We start from the raw sequence: 18090 nt of genomic DNA, 5'->3' as shown, positions 1-18090 counted from the left end.
CTGAGAGGAGCCGAGCCGAGCGGAGGGAGCGTCCGATAAAAGGCGGGATTTCAGAGCGCTGAGAACAGCTGAGAGGAGCCGAGCCGAGCGGAGGGAGCGTCTGATAAAAGGCGGGATTTCAGAGCGCTGAGAACAGCTGAGAGGAGCCGAGCCGAGCCGAGCTGCGACCGAGTTCGAAGTGACGTCAGGAATCAGATCGGGACGCGACACAGGGGAGGCACCTGATTGGGGAGTAGGTTCAGGTGAGTATTTCTACTTATCCACAGCAACGAAAGTAAAAGGAAAGGGAAGGTCTGCAGGTCTTATAGGAAGTAGCGTTTATTTTTTAGTGAATCAAGGTCCCTAGTGTAGTTAACATTCTCTAAATTGAGAACAATTTAAAGGAGTAAACTCCTTAAAGGGAGTGGTAAGTAGTTTTTCTTTCCTTTTTTTTTTCTCTTGACATTGTAGTTGTTCTTAAGCTAATTTAAGGGTTAAGTCATGGCAGGAGATCCCAGCGCCGTGTCATGTTCCTCTTGTGGGATGTGGGAATTCAGGGCTCCTTCCTGTATCCCTGATTCCTTCACCTGCGGGAAGTGTGTCCAGCTGCAGCTATTGTTTGACCGCTTGACCGCTCTGGAGCTGCGGATGGACTCACTTTGGAGCATCCGCGATGCTGAGAAAGTCGTGGATAGCACGTTCAGTGAGTTGGTCACACCGCAGATAAAAATTACTGAGGGAGATAGTGAATGGGTGACCAACAGACAGAGGAAGAGTAGGAAGGCAGTGCAGGGGTCCCCTGCGGTCATCTCCCTCCAAAACAGGTATACCGTTTTGGATACTGTTGGGGGAGATGGCTCACCAGGGGAAGGTGGCAGTGGCCAGGTTCATGGCACCGTGGCTGGCTCTGCTGCACAGGAGGGCAGGAAAAAGAGTGGCAGAGCTATAGTGATAGGGGACTCGATTGTAAGGGGAATAGACAGGCGTTTCTGCGGACGCAACCGAGACTCCAGGATGGTATGTTGCCTCCCTGGTGCAAGGGTCAAGGATGTCTCGGAGCGGCTGCAGGACATTCTGGAGGGGGAGGGTGAACAGCCAGTTGTCGTGGTGCATATAGGCACCAACGATATAGGTAAAAAACAGGATGAGGTCCTACAAGCTGAATTTAGGGAGTTAGGAGTTAAACTAAAGAGTAGGACCTCAAAGGTAGTAATCTCAGGATTGCTACCAGTGCCACGGGCTAGTCAGAGTAGGAATGACAGGATAGCTAAGATGAATACGTGGCTTGAGAGATGGTGCAAGAGGGAGGGATTCAAATTCCTGGGCCATTGGAACCGGTTCTGGGGGAGGTGGGACCAGTACAAATTGGACAGTCTGCATCTGGGCAGGACTGGAACCAATGTCCTAGGGGGAGTGTTTGCCAGTGCTGTTGGGGAGGGTTTAAACTAATGTGGCAGGGGGATGGGAACCGATGCAGGAAGTCAGTGGGAAATAAAGTGGTGACAGAAACAAAAGGCAGTAAGGGAGAGTGTACAGAACATGACCGGACAGATGGTCTGAGAAAGCAGGGCAAAGACCAAGGGAAGTCTAGATTAAACTGCATTTATTTCAATGCAAGAAGTCTGATGGGCAAGGCAGATGAACTCAGGGCATGGATGGGTACATGGGACTGGGATGTTATAGCTATTACTGAAACATGGCTAAGGGAGGGGCAGGACTGGCAGCTCAATGTTCCAGGGTACAGATGCTATAGGAAAGATAGAGCAGGAGGTAAGAGAGGAGGGGGAGTTGCGTTCTTGATTAGGGAGAACATCACAGCAGTAGTGAGAGGGGATATATCCGAGGGTTCGCCCACTGAGTCTATATGGGTAGAACTGAAAAATAAGAAGGGAGAGATCACTTTGATAGGATTGTACTACAGACCCCCAAATAGTCAACGGGAAATTGAGGAGCAAATATGTAAGGAGATTACAGACAGCTGCAAGAAAAATAGGGTGGTAATAGTAGGGGACTTTAACTTTCCCAACATTGACTGGGACAGCCATAGCATTAGGGGCTTGGATGGAGAGAAATTTGTTGAGTGTATTCAGGAGGAATTTCTCATTCAGTATGTGGATGGCCCGACCAGAGAGGGGGCAAAACTTGACCTCCTCTTGGGAAATAAGGAAGGGCAGGTGACAGAAGTGTTAGTGAGGGATCACTTTGGGACCAGTGATCATAATTCCATTAGTTTTAAGATAGCTATGGAGAAGGATAGGTCTGGCCCAAAAGTTAAAATTCTAAATTGGGGAAAGGCCAATTTTCATGGTATTAGACAGGAACTTTCAGAAGTTGATTGGGAGAGTCTGTTGGCAGGCAAAGGGACGTCTGGTAAGTGGGAGGCTTTCAAAAGTGTGTTAACCAGGGTTCAGGGTAAGCACATTCCTTATAAAGTGAAGGGCAAGGCTGGTAGAAGTAGGGAACCTTGGATGACTCGGGAGATTGAGGCACTAGTCAAAAAGAAGAAGGAGGCATATGACATGCATAGGCAGCTGGGATCAAGTGGATCCCTTGAAGAGTATAGAGATTGCCGGAGTAGAGTTAAGAGAGAAATCAGGAGGGCAAAAAGGGGATATGAGATTGCTTTGGCAGATCAGGCAAAGGTGAATCCAAAGAGCTTCTACAAATACATAAAGGGCAAAAGGGTAACTAGGGAGAGAGTAGGGCCTCTTAAGGATCAACAAGGTCATCTATGTGCGGAACCACAAGAGATGGGTGAGATCCTGAATGAATATTTCACATCGGTATTTACGGTTGAGAAAGGCATGGATGTTAGGGAACTTGGGGAAATAAATAGTGATGTCTTGAGGAGTGTACATATTACAGAGAGGGAGGTGCTGGACGTCTTAACGCGCATCAAGGTAGATAAATCTCCGGGACCTGATGAAATGTATCCCAGGACGTTATGGGAGGTTAGGGAGGAAATTGCGGGTCCCCTAGCAGAGATATTTGAATCATCCACCGCTACAGGTGAGGTGCCTGAAGATTGGAGGGTAGCAAATGTTGTGCCTTTGTTTAAGAAGGGCGGCAAGGAAAAGCCTGGGAATTACAGACCAGTGAGCCTGACATCTGTAGTGGGTAAGTTGTTAGAGGGTATTCTGAGGGACAGGATCTACAGGCATTTGGAGAGGCAGGGACTAATTAGGAACAGTCAGCATGGTTTTGTGAGAGGAAAATCATGTCTCACGAATTTGATTGAGTTTTTTGAAGGGGTAACCAAGAAGATAGATGAGGGCTGTGCAGTAGACGTGGTCTACATGGACTTTAGCAAAGCATTTGACAAGGTACCGCATGGTAGGTTGTTACATAAGGTTAAATCTCATGGGATCCAAGGTGAGGTAGCCAATTGGATACAAAATTGGCTTGACGACAGAAGACAGAGGGTGGTTGTGGAGGGTTGTTTTTCAAACTGGATGCCTGTGTCCAGCGGTGTGCCTCAGGGATCGGTGCTGGGTCCGCTGTTATTTGTTATTTATATTAATGATTTGGATGAGAATTTAGGAGGCATGGTTAGTAAGTTTGCAGATGACACCAAGATTGGTGGCATTGTGGACAGTGAAGAAGGTTATCTAGGATTGCAACGGGATCTTGATAAATTGGGCCAGTGGGCCGATGAATGGCAGATGGAGTTTAATTTAGATAAATGTGAGGTGATGCATTTTGTTAGATCGAATCGGGCCAGGACATACTCCGTTAATGGTAGGGCGTTGGGGAGAGTTATAGAACAAAGAGATCTGGGAGTACAGATTCATAGCTCCTTGAAAGTGGAGTCACAGGTGGATAGGGTAGTGAAGAAGGCATTCAGCATGCTTGGTTTCATTGGTCAGAACATTGAATGCAGGAGTTGGGATGTCTTGTTGAAGTTGTACAGGGCATTGGTGAGGCCACACTTGGAGTACTGTGTACAGTTCTGGTCACCCTATTACAGAAAGGATATTATTAAACTAGAAAGAGTGCAGAAAAGATTTACTAGGATGCTACCGGGACTTGATGGTTTGACTTACAGGGAGAGGTTAGACAGACTGGGACTTTTTTCCCTGGAGAGCAGGAGGTTAAGGGGTGATCTTATCGAAGTCTATAAAATAATGAGGGGCATAGATAAGGTCGATAGTCAAAATCTTTTCCCAAAGGTAGGGGAGTCTATAACGAGGGGGCATAGATTTAAGGTGAGAGGGGAGAGATACAAAAGGGTCCAGAGGGGCAATTTTTTCACTCAAAGGGTGGTGAGTGTCTGGAACGAGCTGCCAGAGGCAGTAGTAGAGGCGGGTACAATTTTGTCTTTTAAAAAGCATTTGGACAGTTACGTGGGTAAGATGGGTATCGAGGGATATGGGCCAAGTGCAGGCAATTGGGACTAGCTTAGTGGTATAAACTGGGCGACATGGACATGTTGGGCCGAAGGGCCTGTTTCCATGTTGTAACTTCTATGATTCTATGATTCTATGATTCTATACGGACTGCAGCGGTTCAAGAAGGCGGCTCATCACCACCTTCTCAAGGGAAATTAGGGATGGGCAATAAATGCCGGCCTCGCCAGTGATGCCCACATCCCATGAACGAATAAAGACCTGTGCGCCTGGCATTGACTTCGTCCCCCGCTGCCTCCCACTGTTTTTTGGAAAAATGTCTGGAGGGCCTTTTGCGCGCCCCCCCCCTTCCCATCCCCCTCACCTGCACATATAGTTGTCCCTCCTTCTGTCCACCTCTTGCACCAAGGTCTCTACTTCATCAGCAGAGACCCTTGGTGCACGCACTCTCACAGGCCAACTCAGATTGGCACATTTATGAGGTGTGGCGTGCAGATTGGAGGATGTGGGATTTAGTAGTGCGCAACCTTTATTCAATGTTTTAACATAACTCATCAATGTGTAAACATAGGGATGGGACCTGCATCTGTGCTTTACGTGTGTGATGTCTGATCTCCGTTCAGACTCTGTGCAGACAGTAGACTGTTATTTTCAGCAAATAACAGGTACCAGCTACCTTTAAGAGATTTTGAAGAAATGTCCTTCCTTTAAGAGATTTAGCTCCCCCTGCTGGTGGAAAGTGCGAATTGCATTGATTCCACCTGCAAGGCCCGGAATGGAACACTGATTGCAGGTAAGTCCTCTGGTGGGTCCAAACTTGCGTCCTGCATTTCACGCTACCCGCGCCCAAAAACGGCCCTTATCCAATTGTTCCCCTCATGTATTTGACCATAAAATGAGAGTCAGAGAAAGCAGGGATAAGACAGAAAGAAGGTTTCTGAGCGCAGGAACAGTTACAAGAGTTCAAAGACTCTTTTGAACTCTATTACCCAGTGATAGGTAAAGAATTCAGTGCCTCGCTTGTTTGTGAGAGATAAGTTCCTGATAACAGAATCAAGGTAAGTGCTATTAAGGGCGAACAGACACTGGGAGAAGATCGAACTATTATGCTAGCTCTATCTATTCAATTTGATTTTTCTACACTTTATTCACATGCGTGACCCAGCGAGGACAGCACTGCTTTGGGTCATGTTTGTTCCAGAGGTTCACCAGATGAGGCCAATAAAAACCGAGGTAGAGAAACAGAACGTGCCAATCATAAGGGATTAGACCACCCCGGGAGGGTAAGAGAATCAGGGATAGCCAATGGGAAGGGGAGAAAGTACTAACAATCTCACCGAGACAAGCAGGAATTACTTCTTGACACAACCACTGAAGAAGCCACTACAGCAGAATCTCTATTGGATTTAGAATTCAGCAGAGCTAGATTCACTCTGGAAGTTGGTGAGCACCTGGGATCTAGTGAGCATCGGTGGGCTAAATTTGATATTGTGAAAGCTGAGGGTAAAAAGGTGCAAGAGTTCAGAAAAGATCCCATTTTGAAGCGATGGAAAACAGACCCAGAGAAATGTGATTGAAAAGCCTGACATTAGAAATGGACAGAAGGAAACTTGGATCCAGCTCAGGTTATTTTAATATATGACCAGTAAAAAGATTTGTTCGTCCTCAGCTGGAGTATTGTGTTCAATTCTGGGCACCGGACTTTCGGAAGGATGTCAAGGTGCAGAGGTTCCGGGGATGAGGGACTGCAGTTATGTTGAGAGACTAGAGAAGCTCCTTAGTGCAGAGAAGGTTAAGGGGAGATTTGCTTGAGGTGTTCGAGATCATGAACGGTTTTAATTGAGTAACTAAGGAGAAACTGTTTTCGGTGGCAGAGGTCACAGATTTAAAGTGCTCGGCGAAAGAACCAGAGATGCGTTGTAATGATTTGGAATTCACTATCTGAAAGGGTGGTGGAAGCAGATTGAATCGTAACTTTCAAAAGGAAATTGGATAAATACTTGAAGGAAAAAAATACAGGGCCATGGGGAAAGAGCAGAAGAGTGGGACTAAATGGATAGCTCTTTCAAAGAGCCGGCACAGGCAGGATGGGCCGAATGTTCTCCTGATGTGCCGTACCTATTATGATATAATGAAGAAAAGTAGATTCCATTTCAAAAAGACATAAATTACAATAAAAAGATTAGAAGCAAAATTCCTGTAGAAACTATAAGGAAGTTGAGTAAGACAGAGGTGGATTCATACAAAAGGCAGCTGAATGGAGCAGAGCAAACTATCGGAACAAGAAAGGGGGCAACAGAGAGAGAGAAATCACTGACAGTAATAAGAACGGGAGTAATAGAGAGACAAATCACTGATGGTAATAAGAACGGGGGTAATAGAGAGACAAATCACTGACAGTAATAAGAAAGGGGGTAACAGAGAGAGAAATCACTGACAGTAATAAGAACGGGAGTAATAGAGAGAGAAATCACTGACAGTAATAAGAAAGGGGGTAACAGAGAGACAAATCACTGACAGTAATAAGAAAGGGGGTAACAGAGAGAGAAATCACTGACAGTAATAAGAACGGGAGTAATAGAGAGACAAATCACTGACGGTAATAAGAACGGGGGTAATAGAGAGACAAATCACCGACAGTAATAAGAAAGGGGGTAACAGAGAGAGAAATCACTGACAGTAATAAAAACGGGGGTAATAGAGAGACAAATCACTGACAGTAATAAGAACGGGGGTAATAGAGAGAGAAATCACTGATGGTAATAAGAACGGGGGTAATAGAGAGAGAAATCACTGACAGTAATAAGAAAGGGGGAAATAGAGAGACAAATCACTGACAGTAATAAGAACGGGGGTAATAGAGAGACAAATCACTGACAGTAATAAGAAAGGGGGCAATAGAGAGAGAAATCACTGACAGTAATAAGAAAGGGGGAAATAGAGAGACAAATCACTGACAGTAATAAGAACGGGGGTAATAGAGAGAGAAATCACTGACAGTAATAAGAAAGGGGGCAATAGAGAGACAAATCACTGACAGTAATAAGAACGGGGGTAATAGAGAGACAAATCACTGACAGTAATAAGAAAGGGGATAATAGAGAGACAAATCACTGACAGTAATAAGAACAGGGGTAATAGAGAGAGAAATCACTGACAGTAATAAGAAAGGGGATAATAGAGAGACAAATCACTGACAGTAATAAGAACGGGGGTAATAGAGAGAGAAATCACTGACAGTAATAAGAATGGGGGCATTAGAGAGACAAATCACTGACAGTAATAAGAACGGGGGTAATATAGAGAGAAATCACTGACAGTAATAAGAAAGGGGGAAATAGAGAGACAAATCACTGACAGTAATAAGAACGGGGGTAATAGAGAGACAAATCACTGACAGTAATAAGAATGGGAGTAATAGAGAGAGAAATCACTGACAGTAATAAGAACGGGGGTAACAGAGAGAGAAATCACTGACAGTAATAAGAACGGGGGTAATAGAGAGACAAATCACTGATGGTAATAAGAACGGGGGAAATAGAGAGACAAATCACTGACAGTAATAAGAATGGGGGCAGTAGAGAGAAAAATCTCTGACAGTAATAAGAACAGGGGCAATAGAGAGAGAAATCACCGACAGTAATAAGAACGGGGGTAATAGAGAGACAAATCACCAACAGTAATAAGAACGGGGGTAATAGAGAGACAAATCACTGACAGGAATAAGAACGGGGGTAATAGAGAAACAAATCACTGACAGTAATAAGAACGGGGGTAATAGAGAGACAAATCACTGACAGGAATAAGAACGGGGGTAATAGAGAGACAAATCACTGACAGTAATAAGAACGGGGGCAATAGAGAGACAAATCACTGACAGTAATAAGAACGGTGGTAATAGAGAGACAAATCACTGACAGTAATAAGAATGGGGGCAGTAGAGAGACAAATCACTGACAGTAATAAGAACGGGGGCAATAGAGAGACAAATCACTGATGGTAATAAGAACGGGGGTAATAGAGAGAGAAATCACCGACAGTAATAAGAACGGGAATAATAGAGAGACAAATCACCGACAGTAATAAGAACGGGGCAATAGAGAGAGAAATCACTGATGGTAATAAGAACGGGAGTAATTGAGAGACAAATCACTGATGGTAATAAGAATGGGAGTAATAGAGAGACAAATCATTGATGTTAATAAGAATGGGAGTAATAGAGAGACAACTCACTGATGGTAATAAGAACGGGGGTAATAGAGAGACAAATCACTGATGGTAATAAGAACGAGGGTAATTGAGAGACAAATCACTGATGTTAATAAGAATGGGAGTAATAGAGAGACAAATCACTGATGGTAATAAGGCGGCCAAAAGAACTTTTCCATCGATGTAAACAGAGAGACGGCTGAAGAAACTGGTGAGTCATTTATAGGATATAACAGGGAGGACCAGCAATGACCAGGATATGGCAGGAGGTGTTTTGAATGGATTTTTCACAATAGTCTTCACAGACGAGAACTGTAGTCTGATCTTGGAGATAGCGAATCGGACCAGGAATCTGTAACAGGGGGAAAGAAGGAAGAGAAAGAAAGATCCTGCATTTAGAAATCAACAGGCAGGTCCTCAGAATGTCTCAAAGTTCATCACAGCCAATAAATTACTGTTGAAGAGTAGCCATCATTATATAGGAAAATGCAGCAGTCAAATAGCGCACTGCAAGCTCCCACAAACAGCAGTGGGATAAATGAGCAGGTATTCTGTTTTTAGTGATGCTGGTTGAGGTATACATGTTGGCCAGGAAACTGGGAGAACTTCCTGCTCTTCAAATAGTGCTGTGGGATCTTTTACATCCAACAATTCGAGACTCCCTCACTACGGCACTGAAGTATCAGACTAGATAATGGGCTCAAGTTCTGAATGAGGCTTAACCCCACAATCTAGTGTCTCAGAGGTGAGAGTGCTACCACTGAGCCATGTGAAGCATGTGTTAGGAGAAAATGTGAAGAATTCAATGTCTAACAGTCTCCTGGAGCAGAGGGATTGATCTGGACTCTGCTCTCAGAGCAGCGTGGTGCCCGCCCATGTGGAACTGATGCTAACCCTCTGAACTTTCCTCCCACGGTCCGAATTATCGATGCAGGGCAGGTTTGGTGCGGTAATACAGGACTAGGAGAGAAGGAAATTCAGTTCTGGTACAGTCTCTAAAAGGCCGCAGCCAGTTAATGGGGACGGGAACAAAGATATTTGAGTATTTCAGTAGCACAGTGTGCAAGGTATCTTAGGGAGCTACAACCCCAGGGGAGGGAGGGGAGCAACAGGAAGGGCTCCCAGGTTCACAGGTACATCAGTGGAGTGTTGCTGGCTGAAGTCGGGATCAGAAGGGATAGTCTGTTGGGTATTGAGGACAGGAGACCCCACAGTAGGGTTGTCCAGCCTGTCTGGAGGGAGATGGTAGAAGCTGTCCGTGTTACTTCCACCACATAAATAACAGTCACACAAGGCAGGAAGAAGTTCATTGTTCTCACAACAAATCACGGTAAGCCAAAATACTCTTCAAATCCACCTCCTCCATCACTCATACAGCCTTTAATCACCTTCCATCCAAATATAATCTTTCTCTGTCCGCACTTGGGTGTGAGAGAATTTCCGCAATCCAAGAGGCAAGCACTGTTAACAATCAAAATCACTCTGGCAACTCAGACTGCCTGCAACAAGGGGTCTGCTCATCTTTAAGGACACTGCACGTAACAGGACAATTCACCTCCACCTCTCAGCATCATGGGATGCCCGTGTTCATATAGGGCAGGAGTCCCTGTCACTCACCTGCATTCAACATGCTCTTGTCTCCCTCCAAATGAAATGTTTACCCACATCTAGCCCAAGGGAAATGTAAATGGTCGTGCTGAGCACCATCACTGATAACCCTGAGTCCACAGTACAGGAGGTGCTGAGCACCATCACTGATAACCCTGAGTCCACAGTACAGGAGATGCTGAGCACCGTCACTGATAACACTGAGTCCACAGTACAGGAGATGCTGAGCACCATCACTGATAACCCTGAGTCCACAGTACAGGAGGTGCTGAGCACCATCACTGATAACCCTGAGTCCACAGTACAGGAGGTGCTGAGCACCATCACTGATATCCCTGAGTCCACAGTACAGGAGGTGCTGAGCACCATCACTGATAACCCTGAGTCCACAGTACAGGAGGTGCTGAGCACCATCACTGATAACCCTGAGTCCACAGTACAGGGGGTGCTGAGCACCGTTAATGATAACCCTGAGTCCACAGTACAGGAGGTGCTGAGCACCATTAATGATAACCCTGAGTCCACAGTACAGGAGGTGCTGAGCACCATCACTGATAACCCTCAGTCCACAGTACAGGAGGTGCTGAGCACCATCACTGATAACCCTGAGTCCACAGTACAGGAGGTGCTGAGCACCATCACTGATAACCCTGAGTCCACAGTACAGGAGGTGCTGAGCACCATCACTGATAACCCTGAGTCCACAGTACAGGAGGTGCTGAGCACCATCACTGATAACCCTGAGTCCACAGTACAGGAGGTGCTGAGCACCATCACTGATAACCCTGAGTCCACAGTACAGGAGGTGCTGAGCACCATCACTGATAACCCTGAGTCCACAGTACAGGAGGTGCTGAGCACCATCACTGATAACCCTGAGTCCACAGTACAGGAGGTGCTGACCATCATGCCTTCTGGAAGTGCATATAAACGATATCCATAGACATTCTCCTCTCCACCACTTGAGTCACCTCTTCAAAAAAAAATTCAATGAGGTTCGTCAGGCATAACCTATCCATTACAAATCCATGCTGGCTCTCTCTGACCAGCTGGAAATTTTCAACGTGATCAATCACTCTATCCTTAATTACAGACACTAGTAATTTCCCGACAACAGATATTAGGTTCACGGGTCTACAATTCCCTGGGTTTCCCTCTCTCCCCTTTCTTAAATAGCGGAGTGACTTTTGCAATATTCTGATCTAAATCTTTGTCTGTCTTTTATTGTGTCTGTTCTCTGTGTATATCGTTTATCTCTGTTTGTTTTCTGTGTTTTTCTATCTTGTTATTTCCACTTCTATTTTAATATCTGTCTCTCTGTCGCTGTCTATGTCTCTACCTGTTTCTATCTGTTACTCATAGATTATTTTCTGTGCGCCTCTCTCTCCCTCTCTCTGTCTGTATGTCTCTGCCTGTCTTCCCTCTCTTTGCCTTCCCTGTCTTTTTTCCCCTCTCCCTCGCTGTAACTTTCGCTCATTGCCTCTCTCTCTCTCTCTCTGACTTTACTCGTCTTTTTTCTTTCCTCCTCTGTCTCTGTATCATTCTCTCCCTTTCTGTTTGCCTCTGTCTATCTCTATCTTTGTTTCTCTCTCTGTGGGTCTACTTTTCCCTTTTCTTTCTCTCTATCTCTTTCTTCCTTTGCCTGTCTTCTATTCTGTTTGTTTCTCACTCTCTCCAGCTCTGCGTCTGTCGACTTCTTTCTCCCTGTTTCTCGATGACTTCTCGATCTCTTCCTTCCATCTGTTTCTGTATTTAATTCCATTCCTTTCTAACCCTGTTTTAATCTTTGTATTTCTTCCCCTCTCTCCTGCTTTCGATTTTTGTTCCTGCTTTCTATTCTTATACAACAACAACTTGCCTTTATTTTTAACAACAACTAGTGCATAAACAACTGCTTACATACATAGAATATATTTACATGTATTTTATGTAGAATGTACAGCAAAGAAACAGGCCATTCAACCAACTGGGTAAAGAAGTTAAAGCTGAATTCCCGATTGAATTTATTAGCGACAAGTATATATTTTTATTACAACAACAAAAACAACAACGACTACAAGAACAAGCCTCCATAAGGGCTGTGGGGAAAGAGCAGAGGTGAAAATGGGACTAATTGGATAGCACTTTCTAAGAGCCGGCACAGGCACGATGGGCCAAATGGCCTCCTCCTGTGCTGTGCCTTTTAAACGACTACTTCAACACCATGAGCCTGAAACAAAATGACCACCAGTAGGGCAGCCATTTTACTGAGGGCCAAGGCGTGCCTCTTAAACAAAGTAGCCGCCAGCAGCTCAGTGATCCCACAGTGATCCAGTGATCCCACTGTAACCCAGTGATCCCACAGTGACCCAGTGATCCCACTGTAACCCAGTGATCCCACAGTGACCCAGTGATCCCACAGTGACCCAGTGATCCCACTGTAACCCAGTGATACAGTGATCCCACAGTGTCCCAGGGATCCTGCAGTGAACCAGTGATCCCACAGTAATCCAGTAATCCCACAGTGACCCAGTGATATCAGTGATCCCACAGTAACCCAGTGATCCCACAGTAACCCAGTGATCCCACAGTGTCCCAGGGATCCTGCAGTGAACCAGTGATCCCACAGTAATCCAGTAATCCCACAGTGACCCAGTGGTATCAGTGATCCCACGGTAACCCAGTGATCCCACAGTAACCCAGTGATCCCACAGTAACCCAGCAAAACAATGATCCCACAGTAACCCAGTGATCCCACAGTAACCCAGCAAAACAATGATCCCACAGTGATCCAGTGATCCCACAGTAACCCAGCAAAACAATGATCCCACAGTGACCCAGTGATCCCACAGTAACCCAGCAAAACAATGATCCCACAGTGACCCAGTGATCCCACAGTAACCCAGCAAAACAATGATCCCACAGTAACCCAGTGATCCCACAGTAACCCAGCAAAACAATGATCCCACAGTAACCCAGTGATCCCACAGTAACCCAGCAAAACAATGATCCCACAGTAACCCAGTGATCCCACAGTAACCCAGCAAAACAATGATCCCACAGTAACCCAGTGATCCCACAGTAACCCAGCAAAACAATGATCCCACAGTAACCCAGTGATCCCACAGTAACCCAGCAAAACAATGATCCCACAGTGACCCAGTGATCCCACAGTAACCCAGCAAAACAATGATCCCACAGTAACCCAGTGATCCCACAGTAACCCAGCAAAACAATGATCCCACAGTAACCCAGTGATCCCACAGTAACCCAGCAAAACAATGATCCCACAGTGACCCAGTGATCCCACAGTAACCCAGCAAAACAATGATCCCACAGTAACCCAGTGATCCCACAGTAACCCAGCAAAACAATGATCCCACAGTAACCCAGTGATCCCACAGTAACCCAGCAAAACAATGATCCCACAGTGACCCAGTGATCCCACAGTAACCCAGCAAAACAATGATCCCACAGTGACCCAGTGATCCCACAGTAACCCAGCAAAACAATGATCCCACAGTAACCCAGTGATCCCACAGTAACCCAGCAAAACAATGATCCCACAGTGACCCAGTGATCCCACAGTAACCCAGCAAAACAATGATCCCACAGTAACCCAGTGATCCCACAGTAACCCAGCAAAACAATGATCCCACAGTGACCCAGTGATCCCACAGTAACCCAGCAAAACAATGATCCCACAGTGACCCAGTGATCCTAGAGTGATGCAGTGGTCCCACAGTTATCCCCGAGTGATCCCACAGTGACCTCGTGAACCCACAGTGACCCAGTGATCCCATAGAGATCCAGTGATTCAACAGTTACCCAGACACACCTCACGTGAGCCCCATTGGGTGCAGCCTGTGGTGAAGGCCTCGGTCAGTCCCCTCTGGAGAGGAAGCTTCTTCTCCAAGGATTCCTCCTCCTCCCAAAATTTCTCTCTCCACATCTTCATGTTGCAGCATCTCCACAAAAAAAATCCACTGGAGCTAAAGAGAGAGAGAGAAAAGGAATTGATTAAAAACAAGGCAAGGGATTAAAAAGGAACAGCAAGTGCCCAGACATCCCTCACACACTCCCTCACACTCACTCACAAACTCACTCCCTCACACTCACACACTCATTCCCTTACACAGGCAAGCAATCTCTCAGCAAATACCATCGACAACAAAATCCCCCAGTTACAAAGCAGAGAATCAAAAGAGAAGACAGGAAAGTTGAGAAAGAAAGAGAGTCAAGATGATCTGGAGAATCACAAGTTGTTTCTCTCGTTCTAATAATAATAATCAGACCAGTTTACCCACATTTTCTTTCCTGATTTTGCCAATCCCTCCCTCCCCCTAAAAGGCACTGGCCTGCTTCTGTCTGTCCGTCTGTCTGTCGTGGTCAATGTTTGCTGCAGGGTCCAAACTGCCCCTGTGTTTGTTTTCTCTTCTGCTCCTGGAGCAGGGGACAGACAGGCAGCCTTTAGTGTGTTGCTACATCGGTCCTTTTTTGTTACAGTTTACAAAGGGTGAATGAACTTTATCTTTGTTCTTTTCTCTTGTTTTAATTAGCAGTGGACAAAAAAGACTGTCGTTTGTTTGTGGTCAACTGACAGTTTGTGGCTTTTTCCAATTAGCCAAAGAGTTGAAACAAATTCATGACATTTAATAGATACAAAGCAAAGAAATTTATTCATATTTTTCTTTAATCTGAAACAATAACTGTATTTGTAACAGTAACAGAGCAGGAGAGTTCTGCGGGACCCTGACCAGTTTAGTAACACAGCAGAAGGGGTAAGAGTACATTGTGATTTATTACAGAATCCAGCAGCTCACTGGGAAAGTTACACATGGTCCAGATGGAGGAGCAAAAAGGGGCAAAGAGATTTTAGACTTTCATTTGGGGCAATGGGTTTTTATCCCCTCGAGGTTTAATTTTATATTTAACTTAATGAGCTCTTTTTTCCTAAAGAAACTTCAGGCACAAACCATGGCTTTATAAACAAAACAATCATTTATTATTATTAATACACTAGAAAAATTGACATTAGAATTTAAACAACATCCTGGGTTTATGCCCGATTTAGAATTGCTTTAACAACAATAAAGCAACACGTTCTGAATTCCCAAAATACATAACCGTTTGGAAATCCAATGTCTATCTTAGACTAACCCAATAATGCAAGTTACATCCTTGTGGTTGGCTCAAGCTTGCCGGGACGATTCCAGGTATTTTGATGAATACCCATGTAGTGTAGCGCGGCTCTCTCTTGTAACCAGGTCATCTGATTCACAGGCAATCTGTAAACCTGCATCGAGATATCAAGCTGGGAAGTAACGAGCAGTCAGGAAGATTCCAGGTGAGGTGGTGTTCCCAGGAAGTGAAAGGTGAGTTTGGAGCAGTCGTGGTGGATCTGTGTCTCTCCCCACTCAACATCTGCCCAGCTTTTAAAGACCTTTTTAACACAGAATCACACCTCTGGGACGGTGGTTTGTGAACAATAGATTCCTACAGATACAACCCACCACTGATTCAAACTTCACTTGTTTTCTCTCAGTGTCCACAATGTAACCAAGTTCAGTCGGCAGGTGTTCAAACCACCTCTAGCCCTCCTGGAATCGTTCTTGTTGCTATGGTGATCTATCCTCTGCTCTGTGATCTTTTACAATGTGTCATTAACAATCCTTTTCCTTCAGACATGCTGAAGCCGATTTAGTCTCAGGCTTTCGTTTATCAGATGAATTTTTTCTACACAGAGCAGCTGGGAAACTCCCACAGTGAGTAATGGTCAGGGTCAGGGACACAAGACTGAGGGAGTTCATTGTGCAGCCTCCAGGCATCACCTTTTGAAATGTCTAAATTAAATCCACAAGAGTGTTACCCCGGAACAAACATGAACTGTCTGTCCTGCTCCATCTGCTGCTGTTCTGCTGGTCAGCACTCTCACACAGTCCAGGCTGATCACACAGTGTGTTTGGTTATTTAATGCTTTCACTGTTCTATTCTCACTCCTATCTCTACATCCTGCAACTTTATATGTTTGTCTGTCTTTCTTTGTGTCTTTTCTCTGTGTATATCGTTTATCTCTGTTTATTTTCTGTGCGTTTTTCTCTCGTTATTTCCACTTCTATCGTTTTCTAATTCTTCCTTAGTCTCTCTCTTTGCTTCCATCCATCTCTGCTTGCTCTCTCTCATTATATATATCTGCTTTCTCTCTTTATTTTTCTCTCTTGCCTTACAAATTCTTTCTTTCTCTCTTTATTTCTTTCCGTCTCCGAGGAACTCTGCCGCTCATTGTTTCGATCTCTCACACACAGTCCCTCCATTTTATGTGAATCTGTCTTAATTTTCTGCGTTTTTAAAATTGTTATATTTCTTTTGTCCCTGCGTTCTTTCTCCGTCTCTCTCTCCCCCTGCCCCCTTCTCGTCCCCACCCCCTCTAATCTTTCTGTATCACTATCTCACTGTCTATCTCTCTGTGTGTCCCTCTCACTCTCCCTCTTTTTCTCTCTTTCTCTATGTCTCTCTCTCTCTCTGTCCCACTCTCTCTCCCTCTTACTCTCTCTCTCTCTTTATGTGTGTGCCTCTGTCTCTCTACCTCTCTGTGTGGCCTTTCACTCTCTATCTCTGTGTGTCCCTCTTTCTGTGTGTTTCCCTCTCACTCTCCCTCTCATTCTCTCTATCTTTGTGTTCCTCTCACTCTCCATCGCTCGCTTTCTCTATATATATAAATATATATGTGTGTCCCTCTCTCTCTATCTATGTTTCCCTCTCACTCCCCCTTTCTCTATCTCTCTGCGTGTCCCTCTCACTCTCCCTCTCTTTCTCTCTCTCTATCTCTCTCTCTATTTCTCTATCTCTGTGTGTCCCTGTTTCTGTGTGTTTTCCTCTCACTCTCTCTCGATATAAATATATATCTGTGTGTCCCTCTCTCTCACTATCTATGTGTGTCCCTCTCACTCCCCCTCTCTCTATCTCTGTGTGTCCCTCTCACTCTCTATCTCTGTGTGTCCCTCTCACTCTCCCACTCTCTCTCTATCTCTCTCCCTGTGTCTCTCTCACTCTCCCACTCTCTCTATGTGTCCCTCTCACTGTCTCTCTATCTCTCTGTGTGTCCCTCTCACTCCCCCTCTCTTTCTCTCTCTATGTCTCTCTCTCTCTCTGTCCCACTCTCTCTCCCTCTCACTCTCTCTATCTGTGTGTTGCTCTCACTCTCCCTCTCTCTATCTCTATCTCTCCGTGTGTCCCCCTCTCTCTCTGTATCTCTCTGGGTGCTCCTCTCACTCTCCCCCTCTCTCTCTATCTCTGTGTGGCCCTCTCACTCTCTATCTCTGTGTGTCCCTCTTTCTGTGTGTTTCCCTCTCACTCTCCCTCTCATTCGCTCTATCTCTGTGTCCTTCTCACTCTCCCTCGCTCTCTCTCTCTATATATAAATATATATCTGTGCGTCCCCCTCTCTCTCTATCCCTCTCACTCTCTCTCTCTGTCCCTTTCACTCCCCCTCTCATTCTCTCTCTATGTGTCCCTCTCAATCTCCCTTTATCTCTGTGTGTCCCTCTCTCTATCTGTGTGTCCCTCTCACTCTCCCTCTCTCTGTGTGTACCTCTCACTCTCCCTCTTTATCTCTTTATGCCTCTCTCTCTATATATACATGTATAGATATCTGCTTGTCCCTCTCTCTGTCCCTCTCACTCTCTGTCTCTCTATCTGTGTGTCCCTCTCACTCCCTCTCTCTATCTCGGTGTGTCCCTCTCACTCTCCCTTACACACTCTCTCTCTATCCCTGTGTCCCTCCCACTCTCCCCCTCTCCCTCTCTTTCTCTCTCTCTCTCTCTCTATATATATATATCAGTGTGTCCATCTCTCTCTCTCTCTGTCTCTCTGCGTCCCTCTCTCTCTCTCTCTCCATCTCTGTGTGTCCCTCCCTCTCTCTATCTCTGTGTATGTCTCTGTTTTTCTTGTGTCCCTCTCTATATATCTC

The 18090-nt window shown here is 45.3% G+C and overlaps 1 protein-coding gene across 1 annotated transcript in view; it reads right to left on the bottom strand.

The window, feature by feature from the left end:
* Positions 1–18090, bottom strand: part of LOC137331695 (probable G-protein coupled receptor 139) — a 51677-nt gene that overhangs the window by 18919 nt on the left and 14668 nt on the right. The gene's annotated exons all lie outside the window — the stretch shown is intronic.

This window comes from Heptranchias perlo, chromosome 2 (assembly GCF_035084215.1).
Source record: "Heptranchias perlo isolate sHepPer1 chromosome 2, sHepPer1.hap1, whole genome shotgun sequence".
Taxonomy (NCBI): domain Eukaryota; kingdom Metazoa; phylum Chordata; class Chondrichthyes; order Hexanchiformes; family Hexanchidae; genus Heptranchias; species Heptranchias perlo.
This window is presented reverse-complemented; position numbering and strand designations above follow the sequence as displayed.